The sequence below is a fragment of the Oryx dammah genome, unplaced genomic scaffold (assembly GCF_014754425.2).
Source record: "Oryx dammah isolate SB20612 unplaced genomic scaffold, SCBI_Odam_1.1 HiC_scaffold_18, whole genome shotgun sequence".
Classification (NCBI taxonomy): Eukaryota; Metazoa; Chordata; class Mammalia; order Artiodactyla; family Bovidae; genus Oryx; species Oryx dammah.
Window position 1 is genome coordinate 115,127,123 of NW_024070202.1, and position 6,936 is coordinate 115,134,058.

At 46.0% G+C, this 6,936-nt stretch overlaps 1 pseudogene; it reads right to left on the reverse strand.

Moving 5' to 3' along the window:
• Positions 1 to 901: 901 nt before the first annotated feature.
• LOC120877606 lies at positions 902 to 2,161 on the reverse strand (annotated as a pseudogene).
• Positions 2,162 to 6,936: the final 4,775 nt, after the last annotated feature.

A 6,936-nucleotide genomic window follows, 5' to 3' on the forward strand; every position in this document is an offset into this window, starting at 1 on the left:
TTTCTCAGGAGGCAGGTAAGGTAGGCTGGTATTCCTATCTCTTTCAGAATTTTCCACACTTTGTTGTGATCCACACAGTCAAAGGCTTTAACATAGTTAATGAAGCAGAAATAGATGTTTTTTTGGAATTCCCTTGCTTTCTCTATGATCCAACAAATGTTGGCAATTTGACCTCTGGTTCCTCTGCCTTTTCTAAATCCAGCTTGTACGTATAGAAGTTCTTGGCTCATGTACTGCTAAAGCTTAGCTTGAAGGATTTTGAGCATTACCTTGCTATCATGTGAAAGAGTGTAATTATACGGTGGTTTGAATGTTCTCTGGCATTGCCTTTCTTTGGGATTGAAAAAGAAAATCGACCTTTTTCAGTCTTATGGCCGCTGCTGAGTTTTCCAAATTTGCTGGCACACTGAGTGTAGTACTTTAACAGCATCATCTTTTAGAAGTTTAAATGGCTCAACTGGAGTTCCATCACCTCCACTAGCTTTGTTCATAGTGATGCTTCCTAAGGCCCACTTGACTTCACACTCCGGGATGTCTGGCTTTGGCTGAGTGTCCACACCGTCTTGGTTATCTGGTTCATTAAAGCTTTTTTGTACAGTTCTGTACAAAGAGCTAGAATACACAGAACACTCTTCTGTGTATTCTGGCCGCCTCTTCTCTTCTTAATCTCTTCTGCTTCTGTTAGGTCCTTACTGTTTCTGTCCTTTACTGTGCCCATGCCTGCATGAAATGCTCTCTTGAGATCTTCAGTTTTCCTGAAGAGATCTCCAGTCTTTCCCATTCTATTGCTTTCCTCTGTTTCTTTTTTCTCTTCTTCATGCTTCTCATTGCCTCTTTGTTCAGGTCTTTATTCAAAATTGGCGGTCCAAAATGATTTAATGTTACATAAACAAAATTAAGTCTATGCAGCAGCTTTCTCTTCCTCTGCGGTGGGTTTCTTTCCTGTGGGCTTCTTTTCAGTCGCTGGTTTCTTGGTCCCTGTGGCCTTTTTTTCCCACTAAAGGCTTCTTCAACGTCTTATCACCAACAGTTGTCTTTGTTTCCCACCACAGACTTCTTGCCTGAACCCCCTTCTCATCTGATTTCACGTCCAGTGCCGCTGCTGCCCTATCCATCCAGATTCTGTGGCTCTTGGCCTGTCCAAGAATGGTGTTCTGGTGCATGGTCTTTGCATATGGGTTGAGCTTCAACATGATTCTCAGGTTTTCCAGTGGACTTTTCCTTAGGACTCTGCGATGAATCTTCTTGTGTGGTGCTTGGAGCTCTCTTTGGATTTCTGGGCTTTTCAAGATACCGCTGAGGTCTGTATTGAGCGTCTTGTGCCTGGGGAGGCTGCTTGATGCCAAGTGCCATAGAGTTCATCTAAGTTCGGAAGGCCCTTTTGGTCCAAATGCAGAAACGTCCCATGTGACCACCAGGAGCAAGTTTCAAAATGTTCAGCTTGCTTCTATTAAACAAAGTAATTCCAGGGATGTTTCTGAAGGCCTTGATGGTACCATTGTCCTCGTTATAGATGAGGCAAGGTCCCCTGTCCTGGATACAGCGACGATTTCTCATTTTGCCTTTGCCAGCTCTCATTTGCTAAGAGATGTCAATCTTTCAGATATCATTTCAGGCCTTAAGTTTCTTCAGAAGCAAAACAGCCTCCTTGGTCTTCTTGTGGCCTTACACTTTATCTTCGACCAGCAAAGGGAGTTCAGAAACAATGGACGATGACCTTTAGACATGACCGGCGCTGGTAAGGCCAAGGCAGCCAGTGCAGAGCAGGTGGCATCTCACTGCTGCGGTGGTGCCAGTGTTTCCAGGACTTGGTGGGTGCGAATGTGCATCCCCCACGACACATATTTCCAGAAGCACCCTGCCCAGAACCGTGAGTCCTGCCCCATCGAACCCAGGGAATTCGAGCCACAGCTCTGCGGGTACCCTAAGCCTTGGCACGGGTTTGATGACCTGCTAATTCACTGACTGCGTAGGGCTGTCTGCTGTTTCTCTGCAAGTTGGTGTGAACACAGTTAACAATATCTGGTTGAATGGGAGTCTTGAACACAGCAGGCACAGTGACCTTTTGGCCAGATGGCTCCTGCTTTTTGGAGCACACGTGCCAATGGCAGGGAGAGGGGCAGGCCACACGCCTGTCCTGTTTCCCTCTATTTCTTTGCATTGCTCACTTGAGAAGGCTTTCTTATCTCTCCTTGCTGCTCTCTGGAAGTCCGCGTTGAGTTGTGTATATCTTTCCCTTCTCCTCTGCCTTTTGCCTCTCTTCTTTCTTCAGCTACTTGTAAAGCCTCGTCAGACAACCACTGTGCCTTGCATTTCTTATTCTTTGGAATAGTTTTGATCACTGCCTTATGTACCGTGTTATGAACCCCTGTCCCTAGTTCTGCAGGCATTCTGTCCGCCAGATCTAGTCCCTTGAATCAATTTGTCACCTCCATTGTATAATCATAAGGGATTTGATTTAGGTCACACCTGAATGGTCTAGCCTCTTTCTTTAACTTAAGCCTGAATTTTGCTATAAGGAGCTCATGAACTGAGCCACAGTCAGCTCCAGGTCTTGCGTGCTGATTGTATAGAGCTTCTCCATCTTTGGCTGCAAAGAATAGAATCAGTCTGATTTCAGTGTTGACCGTGTGTAGAGTTGTCTCTTGCTACTGTATTTATCTATTCTTTTTCAAATTCTAAATATCACAGCGAATTTCTTTTATCAGCACTTATACACACTTTCAACAATGTGTACAGTTTTGTACTTTTTTCTTTTTCCCTCCATTGTTTGATTCTATTTATTCAAGTGGAATTTTGTGTCTCCTGAAGCTTTGAGAATTTAAAAGTCATCATTGAAGACGTTTTCCACCCGAGGTTACAACCCTTTTCTCCAGAGGCAGCTCTCACTAGATTCAGAGAACCAACCCCTCCCCTTTACACTTGGACTGAGGGTCAGTGTCCCCCCTGAAGAACTCCATCCTGGCTAACTCATCTTCCTTTGCTGATTTCTCTGAACCCTGCAGCCAACGTTGGGAAGACACCTTCGTTAAACATCCCTAATTTAATTTTTGAAGACATGCTGTTCATGTCAGTGTCCTGACTGACACAGTGACTGTGCCTGAAGCGTGGGAGGCAATTGGAATTTCAAAAGGGGACCCTGGGATTCAAGCTCATGCCTGGCTTGAACGTATCGATTATCTCCTCATGGTGAGAAAATGGCTTTGAACAGAGTAGGCTGAGCCTATGAGAAAGGTGCATTGGACACCAAGGGGGTGTGGTGTCAGTTTATGATATTTACAATGAGGACTGTGGGAAACATGACAAGTCAAGGAAAGGATAAAAAAGACCTCGTTTCATTCATTCTCAGTGAGCCGCCTTAGCTATTCCACAGGAGTGTCTGGCCTTGAGGAACGACTCTAGTACTTCGAGTCAGAAAAAGAGAGTTCTGATTCCATTTCTTCTAATAATTTACTCTCTGACCTTGGGAAATTAGTCTTGCACTTTAAATGGCACGTGATTCTACATGAATGCAAGTTATTTCTATTCTTATATTTCTCTGTCTCTCTTTTTCATTACTACCTTAGAAAGTATCTCTTTCTCTATATTTCCTTAGACATATTTTGAAAGCTCTGTATTATGACTTGTTGGAAACAACACTATTATAGAACAAGAACCTACTGGAAATGCCATGATTTTCTCTGCTGCAGATGGTAGAACTTGGTACTCTAGTGCTGATGGATTAGATCTGAGAAGCCAGCAAGATTCTACACTCTGGACAAAACGAGTTAGGTCCAGCCTTGGCCACGTTACCTGCTGAGAGACGGTCTTCACCCTTCACCGGCTCAAGGGGAGAAAGGCCCTGGGGCAGATGTGACTGGCTTAGCTGGGTTTGCATGTGGCTTAGGGGTGGTTTGGGCAGGGAGTGATGCTAGCGATGGGAAAAGGGAAGCTCTCCCCAACCCGGTGCATGCCAGTGCCTGGACTGGGGCTCCGCTGAGGATCGGTGGCTCGGCCCTCACTCCTCTCCTCCATCTCTTCTTCTCCCTGGGGCTCCGCTGAGGCTTCGTGCCTCTCCCGCCCTCTTCCTGGCCTCCCTTCCTGCAGCCCTCCCTCCTCTCCTCCATCTCTTCTTCTCTCCTTTCCACATTCTTTCCCACCCTTTGTCCTCTCTTTGCTCCTCCTTCCCTTCACCTCCATCCTGGTTCTGCTGCTCGCAGCTCACGCCCTGCTCCTGACCACACAGCAGCCTGAAAACCCTGACTCCCCCTTGCAGAACCAAAGCCCAAGTGGTATATTCCCAACCCAGAAGGTCAGGGGTGTACAGAAGCAGTCATCTTCAATTTCTGTAAGTGCAGCCAAGAAGAATGCCCAGTTTAAAACTGGTTCACAGCGTCTGTACGTATTGTTCCCTGGCAGAAAGACTGATGCGTCTATGTGTCCTTAACTGTTCCTCAGACCAGGGCACAATAAAAATAGGGCAGTGGGGGATAAATTACAAGATAGGTGAAAATATACACAGGACTTCTGCAATTTTGTCTGAATCAAAGGCTGGCTTCTAATCAATATACTGTAATTTTTTTATTATTAAATAGCCCATTATAATATAATAGAGCAATAAATACTGATAAAAGTGTTCCCAGTGAGCAATTCCTTTTGGAATAATGACTATTTGATTATAGAATGATTTGGCTTTTAATTTACACCAGCACTTAATGTGCTCCTCTTAACTTAATATTCTCCCAGTGCTGAGTGGAGTCCAGTCATAGGAAGTGATGAACGTGTGCTGCTGGGAACTTCATTAAGGAGCAGCTCCGGTGTGGGGGCCACTGTGAGTCCTGTAGTCTACCGGCTTCCAGATCAATCCAGAGAGAGACTTGCTGCTGGTGTTGCTGCTGGGGCCCAGCCAGGGGCCAAGGGATGGGGTGCCACGTGCTTCTGTTCACCTTTAACTTTCTTATCTGTGGACTTTGGATAACGTAATACCTGGGCATTTGATCATTCAAAAGACCTTCTTTAAGAGCCTTCTATGTACCATGCCTACATTAAGCAGTATTTAAGGGCAGTGTTGAAAGAAAACAAACAATAGACCAATCACAAAACAAGAATCCTAAAGGTGAGGGAACAATGCAAAGAAATAGAGGAAAACAATAGAATGGGAAAGACTAGACATCTTTTCAAGGAAATTGAAGACACCAAGGGAACATTTCATGCAAGGATGGGCATAATAAAGGACAGAAACAGTAAGGACCTAACAGAAGCAGAAGAGATTAAGACGAGGTGGCAAGAATACACAGAACTGTACAAAAAGGTCTTAATGACCCGGATAACCATGATGGTATGATCACTCACCCAAAGCCAGACATTCTGAAGTCCGAAGTCAAGTGGGCTTTAGGAAGCATCACTATGAACAAAGCTAGTGGAGGTGATGGAATTCCAGCTGAGCTATTTGAAATCCTAAAAGATGATGCTGTGAAAGTGCTGCACTCAATATGCCAGCAAAGTTGGAAAACTCAGCAGTGGCCACGGGACTGGAAAAGGTCAGTTTTCATTCCAATCCCAAAGAAAGGCAATGCCAAAGAATGTTCAAACATGACTTAGTGGCTGAATGACAGTGGAGGTGAGTGGGATCTTGGAGAGGACAGCCACTCCCAGTGGGATCTGCCTCATCTGGAGCACGACCTTCTCTCTTTCCTTCCCCACCTCCCACAGCTGCGCCTAGGGACCGCTTCTAGTTCCAAAGATGCAGGCTGGATCTCCTGTACCCAGTATTCCAAGCATTGGACCAGGGCAGCCACTCCATTCTCTGGGACAGAAGAAAGCAAGAATCATGTAGCTAGAATTGCTGTTTTCCTGGGTGACTTGTGGGCTAACTAGGCATTGAACATCATTGTTCTCAACCTCAAGACATCAAAAGCTGAATTCACCATTCACTGAATTCACCGTGCCTCCTAAGATATCCTCCTCCTCTTGTCTTACCCGTTTGTATTGGGTTGTCCCAGAAGTTCATTTAGATTTTTCTGTAAGATGTAATGGAAAAACCTGGGTGGACTTCTGGGCCAAGCCAGTGGTGAGATGCTCCCCAGGGGTGTGCTGCTAAGTGTGTAACCACGGGCTCTCAGCAGTTCTCCGACAGTCCAGGGCTTAGGACTCAGTGCTTTCACCGCTTTGGCCCTGGGTTCAGTCCCTCACCGTGGCGCTAGGGCCCCGCGAGCTGCGTGGTGTGGCCAAAAACAAAGGCGCCGGGCTCTTTTTTAAAGAAGAAGAGTTCTGATTTCCCCGGTGCAAATGTTCCCACTGGGTCCGGCCAGCTTCCCACGTGGTGTCCTGACGTGAGGATGAGAGAGGGACTCCCGTGGGCTCTTGGGGGCTGGCGTGAGCCAACCTCAGTCACATGCTCGCTGCACCACCATCCAGACCATTCGAGCCGAAGATCTAACCTGCAGCTTTGAGTCTTCATTTCCCTTTCTTCCAAAGACCAATGTGGGGAGAAAAGGCTGACTTCCCCCTGTGTCCCAAGCCCTTTCATGGCCCCAGCACACTCAGGCAAGCTCCCCACCAGGAGAGTGAGGTCTCTGTCTCTCTGGTGTTGGTTAGTTAGGGATCCATAATGCGGCTGTTTTGGAATATGGGGGACCACGCCTGGCTGTCACCAGGAGGGGACCACCACCAGCATTCAGATGGTGAGCTCCAGGGACATCTTTGGGTGTCCTGGAAATTACTGTCCAAGGATGCTATCTTAGTCAACATGATGTTCAAACTTTGTTCAAAAAGCTGGAAATTTTGTTTATTATTTCTGAGCCTAGAACCAAATTCCAGTTTACCTAGAACCGAATTTCAGTTTACTTATAAGCATAGATTATCTGTTAGTTTATTATTTTATTTCTAATGCATGCTGGTTGTACTGGGTTTTATTTTGGTGTCCTCTCTCTTTGGTTTCTCTGTACTTGTCACAAT